At 33.9% G+C, this 23363-nt stretch overlaps 1 pseudogene; it reads left to right on the top strand.

Moving 5' to 3' along the window:
- Positions 1–23363, top strand: part of LOC139438620 (lysine-specific demethylase 6A-like) — a 65808-nt pseudogene that overhangs the window by 26049 nt on the left and 16396 nt on the right.

Below are 23363 nucleotides of genomic sequence, written 5' to 3'. Positions count from 1 at the left end.
TTATACTATCATCTTTCTCAAAGTCCCAAAATTAGAATCTGTTTCTTTTTGAACAAAATAAGCAGCTAGATTCTTGACGGAGATTTAGTTCACTTGCTCTTACTCAAATGGGCTTGTATTAATTTGCTTTTTACATAAATTTTCCTAGGGTCAGTTGTGTAACCTTCCACAATATAAACAAAATTACTTCCTAGTATAGAGGAGGTATGGAGCCTACCAATCCCCACAAAGCTTTCCTCCAGGCAGGGTGCCTTGAACACAGTACAGCAGGTGAGAAGTGACATAATAAGTTCTGTAGGTGCCCAGCTTTAAGGGTTTTTTTCATTCTCTAGTGGTCAACCTACTTTACTAAGTCTAGAAAATCTTTTATTTAAGTGAAGAGATAATGAATTCAAAATAAAATTCCCTCCAATATGGGAGGAAATTTGAATACAAGTTTAAAACCTTTTTTATTCTCATGCATTTGAAATTAAGGTTTCAATAAAAATATTTTAGGGGTTAATTAAAAAACAAAGCAAAATGTGGTTTTCTAAGTAGATAACATTCTTCCATTGGTGATTCCTTTGATTTTGATTTTCAATATTTACAATCACTTATGTCCACATCCCTTTGAAAAGTATGCAGCTTATAAGTGTCACAAGTTTAAAGGAATGAATTAAGAATATCCAGAACCAGGTTTTTGTCTTCCCCTGTGATTCTTAGGATTTTAAACCTCATCATCCAAATACTGAACCTGTATTAGGCCTCAATCATGCGCCAATTTCACAGCACTCCTTGCCAGTACACATGATGACTTCTAGCCAAGTAGATGTCCTGTGCAGTCCTGTCAAGAGGAAAAGAACATTTAGTCCAACAAAGGTATAGGTGCACTTTAGAAAAACTAAAAAATTCCAGTCAATAAAGAAGCTCCAACACTCCTGAGGTTATGTACTAGATAGTAGATAGTGTAGTAGACAACCTGTCCTGTGCTTTAAATTTGTGGACATTAGGGAGTGAAAAGATTTTAAACTAACTTGCTTCTTTTTTAAAAGGTTTTCTATCCCGGAATCTTAGCATTCTATTAAATAAATAAAGTAGGGGATAAGTTTATCAAATAATTATTTATCTTCCTGATTTTATAATCCTAACATACTTTTCACTATAATTTATAACAATGAAATAAAATGAATGTTGGAGTTAATGGACAGCCTCCTTAGATACATTGGTAATGGTTTAGGTATGAACCTTTTTGGGTAGTTTAAGGAATCAATACATGTTTTAAATGTACAATTTTCCAAATTGATTATGTGTATTATCCTATTACTTATTTAAAATAATAAATCCTTTTTACCCAAGTGAATATTAAATATATATACTCAATTCATAGTCATTTGATTTCCCACTAGTCATTACTTTTATTATGAGGATTTAGCCAAATAGTCTTTAATTTTTTAAATAATTTTTCTTTAGAATATTTCTGATACCTGGAGTAGTGGCCATATTGTTTCACATGCTCCAGAACAGCAACAAGTTCATTTGTGGTGTCTGACACCACAGAAATTACAGGTAAGGATATTATTCTGAGTTTTCTATTTCTATGTTAAAGCAGTAGAGGCACTTTAATTCTTTCAGTATTAATTATTAAAATTTGAATGGCAGTAAATTAAGTAAGTGTATACATAATTAAAATGAGCCTCCATTTTCCAGTGTCAGAAATTATGCTTGTTGTGTTTTGTATTTCATAAAGAAGTAATATATTCATGTGTTATTAAGAACTATTAGAAAGTAGAGGATATATAAGGTAGAACCTCTTTAAAGTTCCTTCTCTTAGCCACATATTTCCCTTTGCCAAATACACCTAGTCTTCTTAGTTCCTTATTTTTTTCCAGAGGTATTTTGTGCATGCATAAACATATATGACCTTTTTCCCTCATATATTCCTTTTTGACTTTCTTCTATAAATGAAAGGTAAAATGCCTTATGAGTGTATAGGATAGGACTTTGTTTTTTCCTCAAGAATGTAGCTGTGAGACCTTCCCATGTCTATGTAGAGCATTTCTGCTTTTATTATGTCTATACATTATACAGACTCAGTATGTATATTAATGCATCCATTATTTGGTGAGAATTCTGTTATGGGTCATCCACATCATTTCCATTGTCAGTATTATAAACAATTCTGCCTTAAGCACTTAACACTTAAATCTCTTTCTATGTGAAGATTAGAAATTCAAACTTCACAGTGCACCCTTGTTCAGGTGGTGAATTTTTTCATTTTTTCCTACTTTTCTCAGACTTCAGAAAAGACATGGAAAATTATTGGTCAGACATTACTATCTTTGACCAGAAAAGTTCTGAGTTTTATCAATAAGGGTTTGTTTTATAACATGATATTCATTAGATTTGTTTCATAATATTCTTCTTTTCTTTCTCTAGCATTTGAAACAGCTGCGTGTGAATAGAGATAATTTAAATCCAGCACAGAAACTGATGCTGGGACAGTTAAAAAGTTAGTTTGTCTTAATGCAGCAACACCAAGTGTGTATAGCATTTATATTCTAAAATTTATCCCTGTATGTTAATGATTCATTTTACCTTCTGACAGCATTCTGTAGAATTCTTTAATCAGAACATTTTAAAATAATAGTGGACAGAGCTTTTTAGAGAAAATTGTCATAAATTAATTTAGTACAAAAAACCTGGGGCACTACTATGTTTTATGTAATATTTGATATGCATTGTAAGCAGTTAGAATTTTTATTTACTTCATAATTAAATATCCCAAATTTAGGAGGAAACATTTTAAGGTTTGTTGGATTAAAGGCTTTGGCAAGTATGTACAATTGAATGGAATTTAGAAATCCCTCATTAGATAGTGAGAAAAGGATTTATAAATTTCTGATTCATTATTTTTAATTTTCAGTTATTTTCTTTTTTTATTATGTTGTTAATAAATGGTCTTTCCTTTGATTATAAAATTAAACAGATTTCTGCTCTACTCTACAAGTGTGATAGCTAAAAATGAACATAATTTCTTGTTTTCACAGTGTATATATTTTTTAACATAGAGTAATTAAATGTAGAATAAAATTGGAAAGAAATTGGTTATATATTTTTGAAGTCACACAAGCAGGTTTTATTTCTTGTTTTTGAACATGAGACAAACAGGAGTTGCTTACTTACAATCTACTGGAATTCCTGATGGGCCAATAACTGACTCATCACTGCCTCCAAACTCTATCTCAGGCCAGCAGCCACATGCTGCTGTGACCAGAGAGCCTAGCATCTCTCACCCTGGAGTTCGCCCTGCTTGTCCTGGGCAGCCTTTGTCCAATGGACCTTTTCCTGCAGGCTGTGTTCCTTGCAGCACATCCAAAATGCTAGGGAGTTCAGAAATTATTTTGATAGGCAGTAATTGTATAAAAGGAAATGGAAGTGATGGAAATGTGCCTTACCTACAGCGAAACACACTCAATCTACCCATAACTGCACAAACTTGACCAGCAGTACAGAGGAGCCATGGAGAAAACAGCTATCTAATTCCATTCAGGTAACACCAACACTAGCTGTTTTGTTAGTTTCTCATAGAATATTTCTTCCTGTGATATGTGTACATTTTGGAGGAATAAGAAAAAAATTAGGAACTGATTTTATCTATAAAACTATTTTAAACAATTCATAATTATATGAGAGTTTTAAGTGTTACTATGTGTTTACTCACTATAAAATTAATATACTTATATAATATGTCAGATAATCTGAAATACTTATATATTCACAATTCCCTATTTACCAGATGCTGAGTGTTATGGATTCATGCTAATAGGTGAAAAACTAATAAAGTTTCAGTTACCGTTAATTACAAGGAATAGTGTAAGTATGAGAATGCTGAGTAATTAGGGGGGCCATGATATTAGTCTCAGAAAATTGAGGGAATTTGGAAGGAGAAAGGAAAGATAAAATGAGGCTAGTGAAGTTAAGAGTATGAAATGTGAGCATTTAGTTTAGAGTCTAGAATTTCATGAATGTCCTTTTTATCAGATATATGATATATTTGCTCCATTGTTACTTTGTTTTTAAACCTTTTACTTCTGTATATTACACTATGATGTGTCATTTTTATGCAGTTGTTCTTCTGTATTTTTTGGGTTTATTTCCATAGTGAGTGCCCAGAGTGGAATTGAAGACTCAGATGGTTAAAATTCTAGCATATTACATGTAGAGACTTTATTATTCAACCATAGAGGAAATATGTAGCTTCTTGCTGGAACACATTCTAAACAGTGTTGTTGTAGGTCATTTAGTAAAAAGTAGATTAAGTATTTTTTTAAATTCAAGTAATTGTGAAAAATCATGTGTAACATATAGGATTTCCAAATAGCACCGTATTATTAATTATCACAACTTGTATTTGTGTGGTACATTTGTTACAATTGATGAAAACACTTTTTCATAATATATTAGTTCATGATTTAGCTTACGGTTCAGTGTGTTATGCTGCTACATAGATTTTGTTTTCCCTAAAACTAAGATTAATTTTATTAATTTTTATGGAGGAATAAGATGGTGTAATCACAGAATTGTGTATTCATCACTACCGTAAATGTTTTGCATTTTCATTACTCCCAAAAGAAAACCCCCTAATGCTTAGCAGTTACTTTTCAATCCTTTTATCCATCCCCTGCCATACATATCTGATAACTTTACGTTTTTTCTTGAAATACAGTCAAAACTTGTCAGAGACGAGAGGTACAGAGTTCTGGACACTGAACATTCAAGAGTTATCATAACAAAGAGCAAGATCAGGAAAGGCTTCACTGAGGTGCTGACATTTGATTAAATACTTCAAAGAGTTGCTGACAAACCAATGAAGATCATTGGGATAACTAAGGAGCAGTGGGTCCTCAGCTGATTTGAGGAGAAACAAGAAAGCCACTTAACTAAATAGTATAAACCAGGAGTAATCTGAGAAAACTGAAGGTTTGGGTAGTAATGTGATATGTAGGATTTGACAGATGGGGATACTCACCACTGTACTAATGAGGACACGACTGTAGAATTTGTTTAGCCATGTGAGTCACTATACAGACATTGGATTTTACTCTTAAAAAAGGAAAACTGTAGGAGTGCTTTGAATTGATGAATGGCATGATCCTTTTTTTTTTTTTTTGCTTAGTTTATTAAGGATAATTTCCAAACTATTAAATTTACCCACTTTCAATGAATAAAGTTATATTTTGACATTGGATACAGTTGAATATCCATCAACAAACTAGTTTTAGAATATTTCCCTAACCCCTAAATGTTCCCTTGTTCTCTTCAGTCAGTTCTTACCAATATCCCTAGCTGAGGCAACACTAATCTGCCATCCATCTCTACAGTTTTACTTTTCAAGGAATTTCATACAAATGGTATGATAAAACATTTAGTCTTTTATACCTATATTCTTCTACTTAACATGTTTTTGATGTTAAATTTCATTGTTATATATAATAATAAATGCTTTTTATAGCTGAGTAATATTCTCATGTATATATAGCAACTTTTTATTTAACCATTTACTAGATTAGAAATTTTTTTTTTTTTTTTTGGTGTTATATGTCATGTTACTGTAAGCATCCTGAAGTCTTTTGATGGGTTTTATTTCTCTGTCTAGGGGTAGAAACCTGTGCATGGAATTGCTGTTTTGGGTGGTACATATATGTTAAACTTTCAAAGATTCTCCCGAACTCCAGTCCAAAGTGGCTGAACAATTTTACTTCCTATAAGCAGTATAAAGTGATTCCTGTCAAAGCAGATTCTTTTCTCCTGGTATATCTTTAAATTCAGTTCCTGGATTTAAAAGACACCAGTCACTCAGAGAGGAAGTGTTCATTTAATTGCACAAACAATGGAACACAGTAGCTTCGTGGCCAAAACTGTCTCCAGATTTGCAGAAATTCTCTATTTAAAACACCAGGATGCCAATGAGTAATTGGGGTGGAGTTTGAACCGGTTCTTTCATTAATAAACATTAAGGGCTGCAAAGGATGGGGGTAGGTGTGGGGGTGGTGGTCTGTGAATCACAAAGGTAAAACCATTATCAGAGATCAAGACATCCAGGAGAGGGGAATACTAAAAATCAGTTACATGATTTTTCATATGGCTATCAACCAGAGGAAGGTGGAGTGGTCACCCTATCAATAGAAATGTTCATATACAAAGGTAAGACTTCTCTAGAGTAACCATTACAATGGTAGGTTTATAGTTGGAAATGGTCACATATAAAGGATAAAGTCACTGTAGACATTTTCAGTAACTTCCTATTGCTATGAACAATGGTGTGTAAATATTCTTTTTTTTTTTAAGATTTATTTTTCTTATTTCTCCCCCCTCCCCGACCTCTTTCCCCTCATTGTCTGCTCTCTGTGTCCATTTGCTGTGTGTTCTTCTGTGTCCGCTTGTATTCTCATTAGGTGGTTCTGGGAACCAATCCTGGGACCTTCCAGAGTAGGAGAGAGGCTGTTACTCTCTTATACCACCTCAGCTCCCTGTTCTGCAATGTCTTCTCATTTTCTCTCCTCTGTTTCTCTTGTTGCATCATCTTGCTGCACCAGTTCTCCATGTTGGCTGGCATTCCCCTGTGGGCTGGAACCCTGTGTGGACCATCTCACTGTGTGGGCCAGCTTGCCCTCACCAGGAGATCCTGGGCATCAAAACCTGGACCTCCTATATGGTAGATAGGAACCAATTGGTTGAACCACATCATTTCCCCACATATCCACTTAATCCCTCTTTTGAGGTCTTTGGGTTATATATGTAGAAATGAAATTGCATAACATACTGCTATCTTATTTAATTTCATAAGGAAATACCACATTGGTTTCCACAAGGTCTGCACTATTTTACATTCCCACCACTGATGTACACGGGTTCCTATTTCTTCATATCCTTGCTTTTCATATTCTTTTTTTTTTCCAATAAAAAATAGCCATCCTAGTAGGTGTGAAGTGGTATCTCATTGAGGTTTTGATTTTCATTTTCTTAGAGGCTTATGATTTTGACCATCTTTTTATATGAGTATTGGTCATTTGAAAATCTTTGCAAAAATGTGTATTCAAATCCTTTTCATGTTGTTTAATTAGGCTGTTGTCTGCTTGTTACATTCTAGGGATTCTTAATAAATTTTGGATATGAAGTGCTTATTAGATATATTACTTGCAGTATTTTCTACCTTTCTGTAGTCTTGTCTTTTGCCTAATAAAAGGCCCTGAAGGTTTTACCTTATGTTGTCTTCTCAGAGTTTTGTGTTTTTAGCATTTATTTAGGTCTTTGATATATTTAGAATTAATTTTCCTATATGGAAACATTACAAAATTGTATTCTCTAGGTGACATCGAGAAATTCCTGGAAACACAGAAACTACCACAGGAGGAAATGGAATAAATAGTTCAATAAACTTTAACTAGTGAAGAGATTGAATCAGCAATTGAAAACCTCCCAACAAAGAAAAGACTAAAACCATATGACTTCACAGTAGAATTTTCCTAAACATCCAAGAATACTTAATTCCAAACCTGCTGAAACTCTTCCAAAAAATTAAAGAGGGTCAACATAAGAAAGTAAATTAATACATTCCATCATCATCCTAAAACCAAATCCAGTAAAGATATCCCATGAGAAGAAAATTACAGACCATTATTTCTAATGAATACATAAATGCAGAAATCCTCAACAAAATACAAGCAAACAGTACTTTAAAAGAGTTATAAAAAAGGAAAAAAAAATAATTAGACACCATGATTTTGTAGGAATTATCCCAGGTGTGTAAAGGTGGTTCAACATAATAACATATTTAATGCACCACATTAACAGAATGAAAGGGGAAAACATGATCTTTACAATTCATGATAAAAGATATTTGACAAAATATAGCTCCTTTCTTGATTACAAACTTAGAAAACAAAGAATAGAAAGACACTTCCTCACCTTGAAATAGGGCATTTATGTAAAAACCTACAGCTAACAACAAAATAAGTGGTAAAAGACTGAAAGCTTTCCCTCTAAAATCTGGAATAAAGCAAGGAAGCCCCGTGACCCCTGTAATTCAATATTGTTCGAGACATTGAAAATTAAACTGAAGGTGCCACATTTGAAAGAAATAAATGCTTTTCCTATTTGCAGATGACATGATTCTGCAGCAGAACCTTCTAAAAAATCCACAAGAAATTTCCCAGAACTAGTATGAATTCAATGAAAGGGTGAAGTACAAAATCAATATGCAAAAATTAGTAGTGTTTTTAGCACAAAACAATAAGCAATCTGACAAAGAAACCAAGAAACAAATCTAACTAGAGTTATACAGGATTTACACTCAGAAAACTTCAAAGCACTTCTAGGAGAAATCAGGATGTACCTAAATAAATGTAAGAACATTCCATGTTCATGTATTGGAAGACTAAATATTGTTAAGATGTCATTTCTCCCTGAAGCAATGTACAGGTCAATACAAAACCCATTAGAATGGCTAAGATTAATATTTTAAAAACTGAAAATTAAAATTGTTGGAGAGTGCTTCTTTGACTTTTTTTTCCTCCCTCAGTATTCATTCCCGTTAAAGAGGCTCTGACAATAGGATTAAGATGTATTCTGAATGAAATGTATCTCACTTTAAATGAAATTGTCTCATCATAAATGTCCTCCTTTACATGGACCCAGGAATGGATTAAATTTAAGAACATGTTTTTCTAGGTACGTCCAGCTTCAAACTACCACATTCTGTGATCCAATTTCTAGGTAGAGACCTAAAAGAAAAGGACTCAAACACATAATTGCACACCGATGTTGAAATGGTGGTATTGTTCACAATTGCCAAAGGCTGAAGTAACTTTTTTTTTTTTGTCCATCAACCTTGAAGGAATAAAGAAAATGTGGTATGTAAACATAATGGAGTAATGTGTACCCATAAAAAGGAATGAAATTGTGATACAGGCAACATTGAAAATGCTGAACACAAAGAGTACAGTACTGTATTATTTCACCGAATGAATTAAATATAACAAACTCATAAAGGCAGAATCAATACCAGTGGACTGGATGTAGATGTGGAGACATTAATTAAGCCTTAAATTATCCTATTTTCTGTTTGGAAATATGGAAATGTTTTGGTAATAAATTGTGATGAGAGAAGTGCAATGTAATTAATGGCACTGAATTACATATTTAAATATAGTTAAAAGGGGAAATTTTTTGTATTCTATATATTACTGGATAAAAAATTTTTAAATTTATGGAATTGCAGAGCACAAATAGTGAAGCCTGTTATACACATGGAATGTCATTAAAAGTGCAATTATAGAAATGTGCTTTCATAAATTTTTACAAATTTACATGAGAGCAGTTTTAATAGGATGGGAATCCTAAATTGCATGCATTTTTTTGGTAAACACACATCTTTAATTTAAATTAAAAAAATTTAAAAAGTATGTTTTTTCCAAAATCTTCTCTTAAGAATGTCATTTCAGTTTTTTACTTTAAGTGGGCCATTGTTTTCTGTTTTTTTTTTTGTATTTTTCTTATTAAGTCTCTCTTATTTGTTCATTATAGTTTGTTCCTTAATCTTGTATTCAGCTATTGTTGATAAAGAGCCTTCTCTGCATGCCAGAAAGCAACAAAAAAACAAAACAAAAGAGGAAACTTGCAGATTTGCTCTTCTTGCTTTTGTCCTTCAGCATTTACATAGCCTTTTATAGTACCTAAAGAACTATCCAAGGTGAAAACATATGGGTGTTCTAATTTATTTTCTGTGCAATTTATCTTGTCCTAGCCAGAAGCTCATAGTGTTACCAATAACTGCATTTACACAGACACTTTGAATATTCCAGATTGCCCCTACGAAGTATTCATTCCTTCAGTTCTGGGGTCCTGTACCATATATTAACTAATATCTTGCTTCACACATTTGTGGTTTGGTTGTCTTTTTGATGTCTCACTGCCCTTCCAGACACAAGAACATGTCAGAATGAATTCTCAGATCAGCAATACAGGGGTGAGTGTGATAGATCTGTCCTTCCGGCTGCCACTGACAGCTCTCCTCCCTGCAGAATATGGAACCAGGAAGCTGTAGGTGAATGTGGACTGTTGCCCGCCAGTGTGAGGAGGAGGATAGGGGAAGTACCATTCCAACCCCTGAAGATTTTCTTCTTATTTTTTGAAAAATCTGTTTTATTGATATATGTTAATAATGCATAGCTGTGCATCCACACTATACAGTCTCTGATATTTGGTATGATCACATAGGTGTGCATTCATCACTTCATTTATTGTTACTACTATTGGAATAGAGCAATTTCATTGTTTCAGTAATAACAATAAACAAAAACCAAACTCTACCCCTTAATTATCATCCCTTAGTCTCTCTAACCTTCCCTTGCCATATAGCTGCTGTTCTCTTTCCATCTCTCTAATCTATTTGTAGTTACATTTTGTATAGGTGGAGTCAAACAATATGTAGTATTTTTGTCTACTTCCCTTCACTTAATTTATTTCCTTTTTTGATTACCCTTAATCTAAGATTATTAATATATTACTATACACTACTGTCCATAATTCCTCTGGCTATATTTTTGCTTGATATGTACATCTTCTAACAGCTTATTTGTTCAATTTCAAGAAAACACAGTCATATATGCAGTATTATCCATATTCATTCTTCACGTGTGGTTTTGCCATACTATACAGACCCATGTTCCACATTTTTAACTTTCCTTCCATTAATATATGCAACCATAATCTCTCCCTTTTGACCACATTAAACCTCTATATTAGCACAGCTAATTAATGAACTTTATGATGTGCTCTCACCATTTCTATTCATTATAAAGATCTACAGCCTCTTTACCCATTTCTGTACAGAATAAACCTCAATTTCCATTCTGTTCTCTTTCTAATTTCTATATTCTAATATACTCCATGAGTTTTCATTATATACTTAGTCCATAATAGTGCAATCATACAGTATTTGATCTTTTGTGTCTGGCTTATGTAACTGAATGTAATGACCTCCAGTTTCATCCACATTATCAAATGCTTTATTCTTCTTACAACTGAATAATATTCCATTGTATCTGTACACCACAGTTTCTCTATTTGTCAGTTGATGGACACCTAGATTGTTTCCTTCTTTTGGCAATTGTGAATAACACCATTATGACCATTGAAGTGTAGGTGTCTGCTCATCTCACTGCTGTCAGTTCTTCTGGGTATATATTAATACTTTGTAGTGCTATTTCCGGCTCACATAGCAAATCTACCTTAAAATTCCTTAAGAACTGCCAAACGGTTCTCTATAGTGGCTGTACCATTCCACACTCCCATGAGCAGTGAATGAGCATTCCCATCTCACCCCATCCTTTCCAACACTTGTAGTTTTCCCTCCCTTTAATAGTGGACATTCTAATAGGTATTGAAATTATATCTTTTTATAACATTGATTTCATTTTCTTAATTACCAGTGTTATAGAACACTCTTTGTGTGTTTTTCCAGCATTTGTGTTTCTTCTTTGAACAAATGTGTTTTCAAGTCTTTTCCCAATTTTAAAAATTCAGTTACTTGTCTTTTTATTTTTTCATTATAGCTTCTCTTTATCATGGATATTAAATCCTTATTGGATAAGTAATTTCCAGGTATTTTCTCCCACTGAGTTTGCTGCCTTTTCACCCTTTTAACAAAGTCCTTTGTAGTTCAAAAGTGCTAATTTTGAGCAAGTGCCATTTTTTTATTCTTTCTTTTATTGCTCATGATTTGGATGTAAGGTCTAAGAAACTACCACCTACCACAACATCACTTTTATTCTAGTTGTGTTATTGTCCTTGCTTTTATACTTAGGTCTTTCTTCTATTTTGAGTTGATTCTTGTATAGGGAATGAGAAAAGCCATTGTTTTGGCTATTTCCCAGCACCATTTGTTGAAAAAACTGTCTTATTCTGGGAACATGAACTTGGTAGGTTTGACAGAACCAGTTGGCCAGAGAGGTGAGATTTTATTTCTGGACTCTCAGTTCTTTTCTTCTGATCACTATATACATCTTTACACCAATACCATGCTGTTTTGACCAGTCTCTTCGTAATATGTTTCAAGTGAAAGATCTCTCACACTGCTCTTCATTTTTAGAGTGTTTTTGGCTATTTGGGATGTCTTTACCCTTCTAAATAAATTTGATAATTGCCTTTTGTATTTCTAGTTCCATAAACTAAACTGTTGAAATTTTGATTGGTATTACATTAGTCAGCCAAAGGGGTACTGATGCAAAATACCAGAAATATATTGGTTTTTAGAATGGATATTTATTTGGGGTAGAAGCTTGTAGTTACTAGGCCATAATAAAGCATAAGTTACTTCCCTCACCAAAGTCTCTTGCTACTTGTTGAAGCACAGTAACTTCTGATATCTGCAAGGTTTCAGGCTTCCTGTGTTCTCTTCCTGGGAGCAGGAACTCTACCTCATAGTGACATGACCCAGTCAAGGCTTCTTTCTTTTTTTTTTTTTTTCTGCACCCATGCCTTCTTATTTTTATTTTTTACTTTTTAAAAGATACTTAGGTTACATAAATGCTACTTTAAAAATATAGGAGATTCCCATAAGCCCTGCTTCCCACATCTTCCCCACTTTAACAACATTCCTTATTAGTATGGTATATTCACTTACTCATTAGTTTATCAAGTGAAAGTGAAACCTCTGAATCCAATCCAATCTGATATGCCCAGAGGAAAATATCATCTCAGAATCCCAATTCAGTAGCTATATTTGGAATTCATAAAGAATAACAAACTGCTACACATTGAATCTTTACATCAGTTTGGGTAGAATTATCATCGTCACAACGTCTATGAATATTGAATATCTTTCCATTTATTTAGGTATTCATTGATTTCTTTTAGCATTGTTTTGTAGCTCTCTGAACATAGGTCCTGACATCTTTGGATAAATTGGTTCCTAAGTATTTGAGTTTCTTTGTTATTATTGTAAATGATTTTTTTTTCCTTTTTTACTCCTTAGATTAAGTGCTAGTCTACAAAACATTGATTTTTGCGTGTTGATCGTGTATTCTACCACTTACCTGAACTCATTTATGAAGTCAACTGGCTTTATCATAGTCATTTCAGAATTTTCTAAATATAGAAACATGACATCTGTAAATAGAGAGGGTTTTAGTTTCTTATTTTGGATGTTTTTTATTATTTTTTCTTGTCTAATTGCTCTATCTAGAAATTGTAGCACACTGTGGAATAACAATGGTGACAGGGGATATCCTTTTCTTATTCTCATTTATAGAAAGTTTCCAATCTTTCTACTTGTATGATGTTGGCTGGGGGATTTTCATACATGCCATTTATCCTAGTGAGGGTATTTCCTTTTATTCCTATCTTTTGAAAGTTTCTTATCAAGAAAGGATGGTGGATTTTGCTGAATTCCTTCCTACATCGATTGAGATGATCATGTAGTTTTTCCTTCAAGTTGTTAGTGTGATGATAATTATATTTATTGATTTACATATATAGAAATACTATTTGCATACCAGGAATAAATCCCACTTGGTTGTGGTATATAATTCTTTTGATATGCTTTTGGATACTATTTGCAAGTATCTTCTTGAGAATTTTTGTATATATCTTTAGAGAGATTGGTCTGTAATTTTCTTTTTTTGTAGTTTATCTGACTCTGGTATCAGGTGATGTTGGTCTCCTAAAATATTTAGTGATTTTTATCTTCCTATTAAGTTTTCTGGAAGAGTTTAAACAGGATTGGTATGAATTCTTTTCAGAATGCTTGTTGGAATTCATCTGTGAAGCCATTTGGCCCTGGGCTTTTATTATTTGGGAGTTTTTTTTTTAAACAAATACTTTTATTGTTTAATATTAACAACGCCTACAATTCATTCAAAGTGTATAATCAGTTGTATTCAGTAGAATCACATAGTTGTGTATTTTTGCTTGTTTTGTTGTTTTATTATTAATATTGAAATAAGGAAAATGCTCTTAATGATTGATGTAATGAAAGCAACAACTATTTTGAGAAATTGTTGATGGATAATAGGTCTCTTTTAAGTGTGATTGGTTTTTTGAGTTCTTGTGTTCCTCGTAGTCATTGTCGGTTGTTTATATATTTCTGTGAATTTGTCCACTGCTTGTAGGTTGTCTAATTTGTTGACATGCAGTTTCTCTTAAAATCCACTTAGGATCCTTTTTATCTTTCTGTGGGCTCACTCATAACTCACCCACCCTTCACTTCTGACTTTATTGATTTGTATCTTCTCTCTTTATTTAAAATTCTATTCTACCTGAGGGTTTGTCAATATTGTTGATCTCAAAGAATCTACTTTTGATTTTGTTGGGTTTTCTCTGTTGATTTATTGTTGTTATTGTTCTCTATTTCATTTATTTCTGTTCTAATATATTAAAAATGTAGAGGATTCCCATATGCCTAACCTCTTACCCCTCCCACACTTTCCCACATTAGCAACATCCTTCATTAATGTGGAACATTTGTTACAATGGATGAATTGGAGCATTGCCACTAAGTGTAGCTTATATTTTACATTACAGTGTTAAACTTTCACACAAGTTTGTAAGTTATAACAAGATACATAATGGCCTGTACCTGTCATTGCAAAATCATGACAATTCCATGGTCCCCAAATGCCTCCATAATACAACTGTTTTTCCCTCTCTCTCCCCTCAGAATCTCTGGTGGCCAGTGCCTCAACATCAGTGATGTAAGTTCACAGTAAGTTTGTGGTACAATAACAGTAACTCTACTCATGTCCATCGTTCATTCCTGAATCCTAAGGATTCTGGGATTGTGATGCCAACTCTGCCTCTAATTGAGAGGGGGCTTAGATCCCATGGGGGCAGATGGACAGATCTATCTTGCTTGCAGTTATAGACTCTCTCTGTTCCTTGGGATGGTCATTGTCCATCATCATGTCCTTGTTAGTTGTCGTAGATGAGTCTAATGAACTAGAGATTATGTGATGTAACTTTTCTGAGATTCAGGGCCTGATGGGCACATGGAAAGTGGAAAAATTTAAGTCTCTTAGGCATGAACAGCATAAACTATCAACTCTAGTGATGTGGGCTATGGGTTGGAGGCTCTTTTTCTCTTTGGAGATAACCTTAACCTAAGCTGTCTGTCTTGACTTGTGGGTGTGGGATGAGAGGCTGCAGTCCTGCCCTTGGTGACCATGGCAATGACTCCAGTCCCAGGAAACAGTTTATCAATGCAAACTCTATGAACTTTAAATAGTCAGGGGAAATGCAAACCAAATGTGCTAAAAGCTTATCTAGAATATATGAAGTCCATGCTAAAAGCTTAGCTAGGATGTAGAAAATATATGCTAATTCAAGCCTATTGAGAACTGAAACAAAAGAACAATTTGGCCTTTCCTCTCTGTATAAAAGGGACTAAAAAATCTTGTTCGGGGCCCGGGATTGAAACTCCTGAGTCCAGCTGGCTATCAATAAACCATTTTTCTTTCTCAAAATCATTCCTGAGTCCTGGCCTTTCTATATGCAAATCATTGAACCTCTCTCAAATTCTACAGCACTAGTACCAACTATAGTTCAAATATAAGGGGCAGGTGAGACAGATGGAGGGAAATCACCACTGAGTCCATCTCTGTCATACTGAGGTGCATGAATTCCAAAGTAGTGCTCACTAGCAGGGAACCAAACTCCTGAGCTGTGAACCCTATCATCCAGGTTATGGATGTTTCAAGAACCTTCAGGAACCCCACTATTTGAGGCATTATTTACTGTGGTAGTCAATGAGATCCTGTGAATACATACATAAATGTAACTTTTGTAATGGTCTCCCCACTCACTTTGAAGTCTCTTAGCCATATAAACTCATTTGCCTTTCCTTTTTTCCCTTTTTGGTCAAGGTCTTTTTCTAGGTGCATTGCTACTTTGTGCTTGGTAGTAATCCTTTGGTGCCAGGGAGGTTCATCCTTAGGAGTCAAGCTGAGGTAATATGCTGAGTTTGGCTTTGAGAGAGGCCACATTTGAGTAACAATGAGTGTCGGAGTTGACAGACCCGAGGGTATCAGGAATGAAGGGCAAAGAAAGATTGGGTTCAGGGGATCTGCAAGCATTGAAGTCTCAAGCTCATTAGACAAATTTATTAATCTCAGGGGCTTGCTTATATACCCCAACAGGCCATGAGAAGCAGGAACTATTCTAGCTAACTATTCCCATTACCTCATTCTTACTAACACAGTGAATTAGATAGTTACCAATGTTCATAATGTTCTACTATATTATTGAAACAAATATACTCATTAATCTTGTTGCCCAGGTTACTTGAGATATCAAGTCTGGGTTCTGCTGGAATGTTATGTTTCCCAGAGAGATTAGCCACCTGCACGTATATCTGACCCAGAGGTCAGAAAGTAACTTGCTTCCATGGAAACAGCATGCCTTTGTTTCCCAAATTCCCCCCTTTTGTTTTAGTCAGGGTGGCTGTGCCTGTCTTAGGCTGCCCTCCTCTGAGAGTCTTACCTGTCATTGACTACCAGCCAAGTTCTCTGACCATGGGGAACTATATCAGATTTTTTGCAAGTACCAAATTATTAGCTTGTCCCATTGCATCAGCATGGTGCAGGTTTCGGCATATTTCTCATCCCAGGCAAATGACAACAATGAGCAACAAGATTAATACACAAAATCCTATTCCTAAAGCTGATAAAAATGTTGAGACTTCCACCAATCTACTGGATTAAACTTATTAAAATGAGAAATTAAATCATTAAAGATATCCTTATCTTCAGCTACATAAATCTGATTTTGAGACATTTCTAATATCTTTTTCTGTAATTCTTCTATCTCTAATGACATATTACTTTTATGACCTATCAAATGATTTTTAATCTTTTCCCAAACAAATATGGAATTATTATAAGCAAGTGGAGTAATACAAAAGTTACTTTCATTCCAATCACATTTCAATCCCCTTAAGTTTAAATTATACAATTGATCTCCAATATGCAAAACAGCTGATTCTAAATTATTACCTCTACTGTTTAATTCTCCATCAATATATTCTTGACTATGCCATAAGTCACTAGCATTCTTATGCCATTCATGCACGTATTGTTGAGTCTGCACTGTCTCATGCAAGGCTACAGTAGCTGTAGCGGCAGCTGCAGTGACACCAATCAGTCCTAATATGCCAGCTATTATCAGCCCCACAAATCATTTCGAGTGCTTCAGGATTTCTTGAGCCACATGGAACAGCAGTTGACTCTCAGGTGATGATTGCCAAATTCAGTTCAGTTGCACTGGAATCCATACTCCGCGCCGCCTCTGAGCCATTGTAATGAAATCTCCATTCTGTAAAATGTTCTCAGACAAACAGGTATGCAAAGCCCCACTTTTATAAAATAGAGCATTCTCAGTTATAGTCAATTTTCCAACCACAAACACATAAGGATCTCTTACACATGCCTGAAGATGATAATTTGATCTAAATGCAGATATTGACCCCTCTTACTATTATTCTCAATCCATTCTATAGTAAGAGCTATTCCTAGAAAAACTTTCCAGGGATTCTTTTATGTATAGATGTAATGTTACACTATGAAGAAGGGATCTGTTTCCCTTTCTGTTTCTAAATATTATTATTTTTAGTGAAAATTATTTTTTGTTGTCCTTTACTATTTAGACCATACCAAATAAATCTGTTATTATATTCAATGGGACTTCCCATAGGGGCACTTTCCCACACTATTCCATAGGAATCATTAAAATGACAGCTCCTCTTCTTATATGGCACTTTTGCCATCCTTCTTTATCCCTACTGTCTTTTTGTGGATAATCATAAGTAGGATTTTTGGTCATGAATAAATTGGAAGAGGGAAATAAAGTCACAATAAACTGAGTATTATTATTTTTGAAGATAATTATGGCCCAATTTTTAACATACATACAGGAAGGATGGTTACCAATGCATAAGGGTTGATAATCAAATGATAATATGAGTTTATCAATTCTTTCTTCTTCTTCATAGGGTTTAATTGGCAGTTGATCATCAGTTTGTCCAGGGAATATATGGATCTTCTTCCGATATTTATGAAAGAATGGATCTTTTCGGGTTAACACTCTAAGTAATGGGGGGTTAGGTATATACACCCACTAAGTGTAATTACCAGCAGCTTCCTCATTACTTACGATCACCATCATCAGAAGTTGCAGGAGACCCATCTCTTCATTCTGGGGTTTAATCCTCTTCACAGGTAACCAAATTTGTTCTCCATTTTCTGAAATGATAACAGCATAGCCTCACCCCCATACTTTAATCTTGTCTTTTTTTCATTCATTGCTTAAAATATCTTTTCAGAATATTGGTTGATCTTCATTTCCTGCATCCACTGTAGATGTTTGACATTTTCCAAAGTGACATTCCACAGTGTCAATGAATTATAAACATTAAGAAAATTTAAAGTAAATAAAACTTTTGCCAATTGACCTTTTGGTGTTATAATACCATCATCTCCCCCTTTTTGTTTTAAAAACATAGTTTTTAGAGTATGATGGCTGTGTTCAACTATGGCTTGACCTGTAGGATTATAAGGAATGCCAGTAACATGTTCAATACTATATTTTAAACAGAAATATTTAAAGGATTTACTAATGTAAGGAGGTCTATTATCAGTTTTAATTTTCAGAGAGCATCCCATTACAGCAAAAGCAGACCATAAGTGTGAATGAACATGATGAAAACGTTCACCACTTTGTGCAGTAGCCCACATAAAATGAGAATAAGTGTCAATATAAACATGAACACATTGTAGTTTACCAAAGGATGGTATGTGAGTAATATCCACCTGCCTTAATTGATTAGGAGTCAGGCCTCTGTGATTAGTTCCAGCCTGAAAAGGCACCACTGTTAGTGGTCCACAAGTAGGACAAGTGCGAATAATTTCTTGCACCTGTAGTCTTGTTAACTTTTGATATTTATTTCACAGGCCTTTAGCATTAATGCAAGTTAAAGCATGGTAATCACAAGCACTTTGTAAACACTTTACTAATAAATCAGCTCAAGCATTATTTGCTGTCATAGGACCAGGCAAAGAGGTATTAGAGTGTATATGAGTAATGTAAATAGGATGCTGTCTTAACCTAATGAGACATTGCAAGTTAGTGAAAAGTTGAGATAACTCATCAGTAGCAAAGATATGAGCTCTTTCAATATGCTTGACAGTAAGACATACATATTCAGAGTCAGAGAAAATGTTTAAGGGCTCTCAAAACATTTGTAAAACTTTAATGATGGCTGAAAGCTCTGTGCGTTGAGCAGATGAATAAGGATTTTGCCAAACCTGTTCTTTTTGAGAATTAACACATGCTGCTTATTATTATTATTACTATCAGTAAATACTGTACAAGATGGTTGGGCTGTGCACCTAGTCCTGAAAAGCACTGTAAAAGTTTATTGTTGTTGTTTTTTTTTTTACAGATAGAGGAATGTAGCTGGCTTGATTTGTCTAAGAAGACACTAAAGAAAGAAAGAAAGTCTTAGCAAGTTTTAAAACAAAGTGATAGCAATACAGCTGGACATTAACTTTTTGCAACAAACTAGCAGTGTTTGGGATTGCTGCATACTACAGTGTTGTTACTTTAATCTATGATAAGAGATTCTTTCTGTGACACATACTCTTTTATAATAATTAAAACCATAATTAACCACATTGTACTTCACTTTTATATTATGCTGAAATATTGGCAACTTTATACACTCTTAAGCATTAATAGAAACCTTTTACTCACACAACTTTAATTAACAGAGGGTTAAAGGAAAGAAAAAACTTGTTACTTTTATAACACTTTAAAACACTTTTTAATTTAAATTTTAACATATTAAATGAACTCAACTATTTAATTTTTCTTTCAAGGTAAAAGAACAAATCTCTTATAATTAGTTTGGAATAAAAGGCTATATTTATGATTTGATTTTGAGATAGCAGCTTTGAACATTATGTTTCTTTAAAAGAGATAAGACTTTTCCTTTTTTGAACACTGAGGAAATGATAAGGTTAAAGCACAAGAATCTATTTTGATAAAATAGGCTTTCTTTGTATACTGATTATTGAGGATAAGAACTTTTACCAAAAACAGATTAATGATTTGAGAGGCTTTAAGAAAGAACAAAATTTTAACTTTGCATTAGTATACTACTTGATACTAAAGCCTTTAAAATTTTATAGATAGACCCATCAAATCTTATTCAACTTTAACCATAAAAATTTCTTTTCCATGAACCTTCTGCACTTTCAGTATTCACTCAGGCTTTGTTCCATATTTTATTCTTTCTTAATAACCAATCATTTTATCTTAGGACAAAATTATTTCCTGTTTCCTTAATAATAAAAACATATTTCATATAGCCACATGCAAAATTATCAAGCAAACTTCTTATAACACTGTCAGCACTAAACAAGCTTGTTAAAATAATAAACTTTTCTTTACTTTAAATACTTAGTAGCATGCAATATTAGAAACAGTTTCTTAGAAGCAAGTTGTCAAGGGAGGCTGGCTGTAGCAAAGCTTTTCTGTTATAAAATTACCTTTTATTATTATTATTATTAATTCAGGTTTGTTTAATAATGACCTTTTGGAATTACCACTTAAACACTTTAATTTAAACAATGCTTCATAAGACTTTTTATAATTATTTATAACCATATAGACTATAATTATATAATTTTAAGACAAATTTTACCTTTACAGAACACATTTCTTTACTTAAAGTTACCACAATACTTTCTACAACTTGCCACATGCATTTAAGTTCCAAGAGTTTATGAAAATTAGCCATCCTGCTTTAGGACAAAACACACTATTTGCAAAAACTTATTAAATTTCAGTTAGCATTCTCACAAACTTTTAACTTTTTAAATATTCATTTAAGTTTTACATCCTTCATATTATCCTGTGAAGAAAAATAAGCTATTCATTTTAATCTAGGCAAGAACAACTTTTTATAAAAGGACTTATAGTAATTTTGTTAATCAAGACATGATTTTTATCATTGCAGAGATCTTATTAACATTTAAACTTAAGTATTAATATAAGCACTTATTTAATTTTTGGCCATTTGAATAGAGCTCTTTTATAAAGTTTTATTAATTTATATTACCATCCGGAGGTATCAAAATATACACTGACTTTGAATGAATAGACAAACAGAATAATCACAACACAGTAAAAGAAACATACAGTTTACAATTAACCCATAATTCTTACTTTCTTGGTATAGCTGTTTTTAAGTTCTCTGTAATATCACATCTTAGATTTTACCTTTTAAGATTTCTTCTGGAATCCATGTTGCCTGTAACATGCAAGCTTGTGCTTGGAAACATTTTTATTAGTTATCAGCAATCAGTTAAGATAATTTGAGCAGCAGAAATGTAGCTAAACTCTTATTTAGCAGTTTAGACAGACCGTTAACACACATTTTTGGATTATTACTCTATAAGACTATACTGAGACTTGAAATTCAGGAGTAAACTATTGATTTAAAACTGAAAATTCCTTTTTAAACCCTGATAAAAATTTTGTACTAATTTTATTATCTTGGTTAAATACGCCCAATTAGAATTAGCATGAAAACAAAACAGAATACCAATGTTGCCACGTTTTTCTCTTTTTTCAGTGGCTTAACTCTATTAACCCCAACTAGCCCACAGCTACATTGTCATGTAGACAGCAGGGGGTTTAAAGAGTTGCTGCCAGAACAGTTTCTTTATTTTAGTTAACACTTAACAGAGCGCTTTCTTACAAGCCTGATTTCACTAACAAGGACTTTATTTAGTATCTTTACCCATTTTAAATCTTTCAATAGTTTAAAAGATATTGGCTCAGGATGAAACTCAATACCCCCTTGCAGATTCTTTGTATCTGGTGGTATCGCATGTAATGTTACAGTGAAAGCAGATAATAATTGTTTAACATAAGGCAAAGCATTGGCAACATCTGAAAACATTTCTAATTTAGGCTTAGTAACAGAAGACAATTCAGTAGGTGCAGAGGATTGTACTGGATACACAGAATATATTTCATTAGGACACTTCACTGAGCTTTTATTGATGAAAGGGTTAATACCAGGATGGGGGAAAAAACCTGATGATTCCCCATTTGTCTCAAGTTCCTGTTCTTGTTCCAATTTACTTTCTTTCATTTCACATTTACTTATGGGCTTAGAAAATATAGTAATTTCATCTTTCTCTCCTTCTTTAGACTGTAAAGGATCTAAGGCTGCCACTATCTGGTGGCATAAGGCCCATGCTGATAATGGAATGAATTCCCTTTTTTGATATGCTCTTCGTAAAGCATTCATTACATGTTTCCACTGTTTCAAATTTCAAACATTACACTCCTGAGTCTGAAACCAGTAACAATGTTTCTGAACTAAGGCAAAAAGCTCAAGTAAATCTGCTGTTTGTTTTTTTTTAATTTAATTTTATTTATTCATTTTTTAGAAAATATAACATTAAAAAAATATGAGGTCCCCATTCACCCCCACTGCCCCCACCCCACCACTCCCCCCACAGTAACACTCTCCCCTATCATCATGAAACATCCGCTGCATCTGGTGAATACATCTCTGGGCATCGCTGCACCCCATGGCCAGCTGTCCACACCATAGCCTACACTCTCCCATGTTCCATCCAGTGGGCCATGGGAGGACATACAATGTCTGGCAATTGTCCCTGCATCACCACCCAGGACAACTCCAAGTCCCAATAATGCCTCCACATCTCATCTCTTCCTCCCATTCCCTGCACCCAGCAGCCACCATGGCCACTTTTTCCACACCAATGCCACATTTTGTCATGAATCTGCTGTTTTTACTGTGATGCCAACTGTAGGTAAAAGTGTTTTTAAAACTTGTGAATATTCTTCCAAGCATCCTGGCTGATTACCCATACCCTGATGCTAGTGGAAACAACATTAAAATATATTAACACACTGCAATGCCAAACCCAGGTTACTGCTGATTGATGCTCTTACCTTAAAGAAGGCTTTTCTGTTTCCGCATTCCTGATACTGTTGTGGAAGAATCTCTGCTGAAGTTATTGCCTTGGGCCCCACATTGGGCAGCACTTGTTGGAGTCAAAGGACCCAACAGAATTGGGAATGAAAGGCAAAGAAATATTGGGTTCACGGAATCTGCGAGCATTGAAGTCTCAAGCTCATTAGACAAGTTTATTAATCTCAGGGGCTTGCTTATATACCCCAACAGGCCGTGAGAAGCAGGAACTATTCTAGCTAACTATTCCCATTACCTCATTCTTACTAGCACAGTGAATTAGATAGTTACCAAAGCTCATAATGTTCTATTATATTAT

This window comes from Dasypus novemcinctus, assembly GCF_030445035.2.
Source record: "Dasypus novemcinctus isolate mDasNov1 chromosome Y unlocalized genomic scaffold, mDasNov1.1.hap2 SUPER_Y_unloc_3, whole genome shotgun sequence".
Lineage (NCBI taxonomy): Eukaryota > Metazoa > Chordata > Mammalia > Cingulata > Dasypodidae > Dasypus > Dasypus novemcinctus.
The sequence above is the reverse complement of the archived record's forward strand: the minus strand, read 5'-3'. Positions and strand labels throughout refer to the sequence as shown.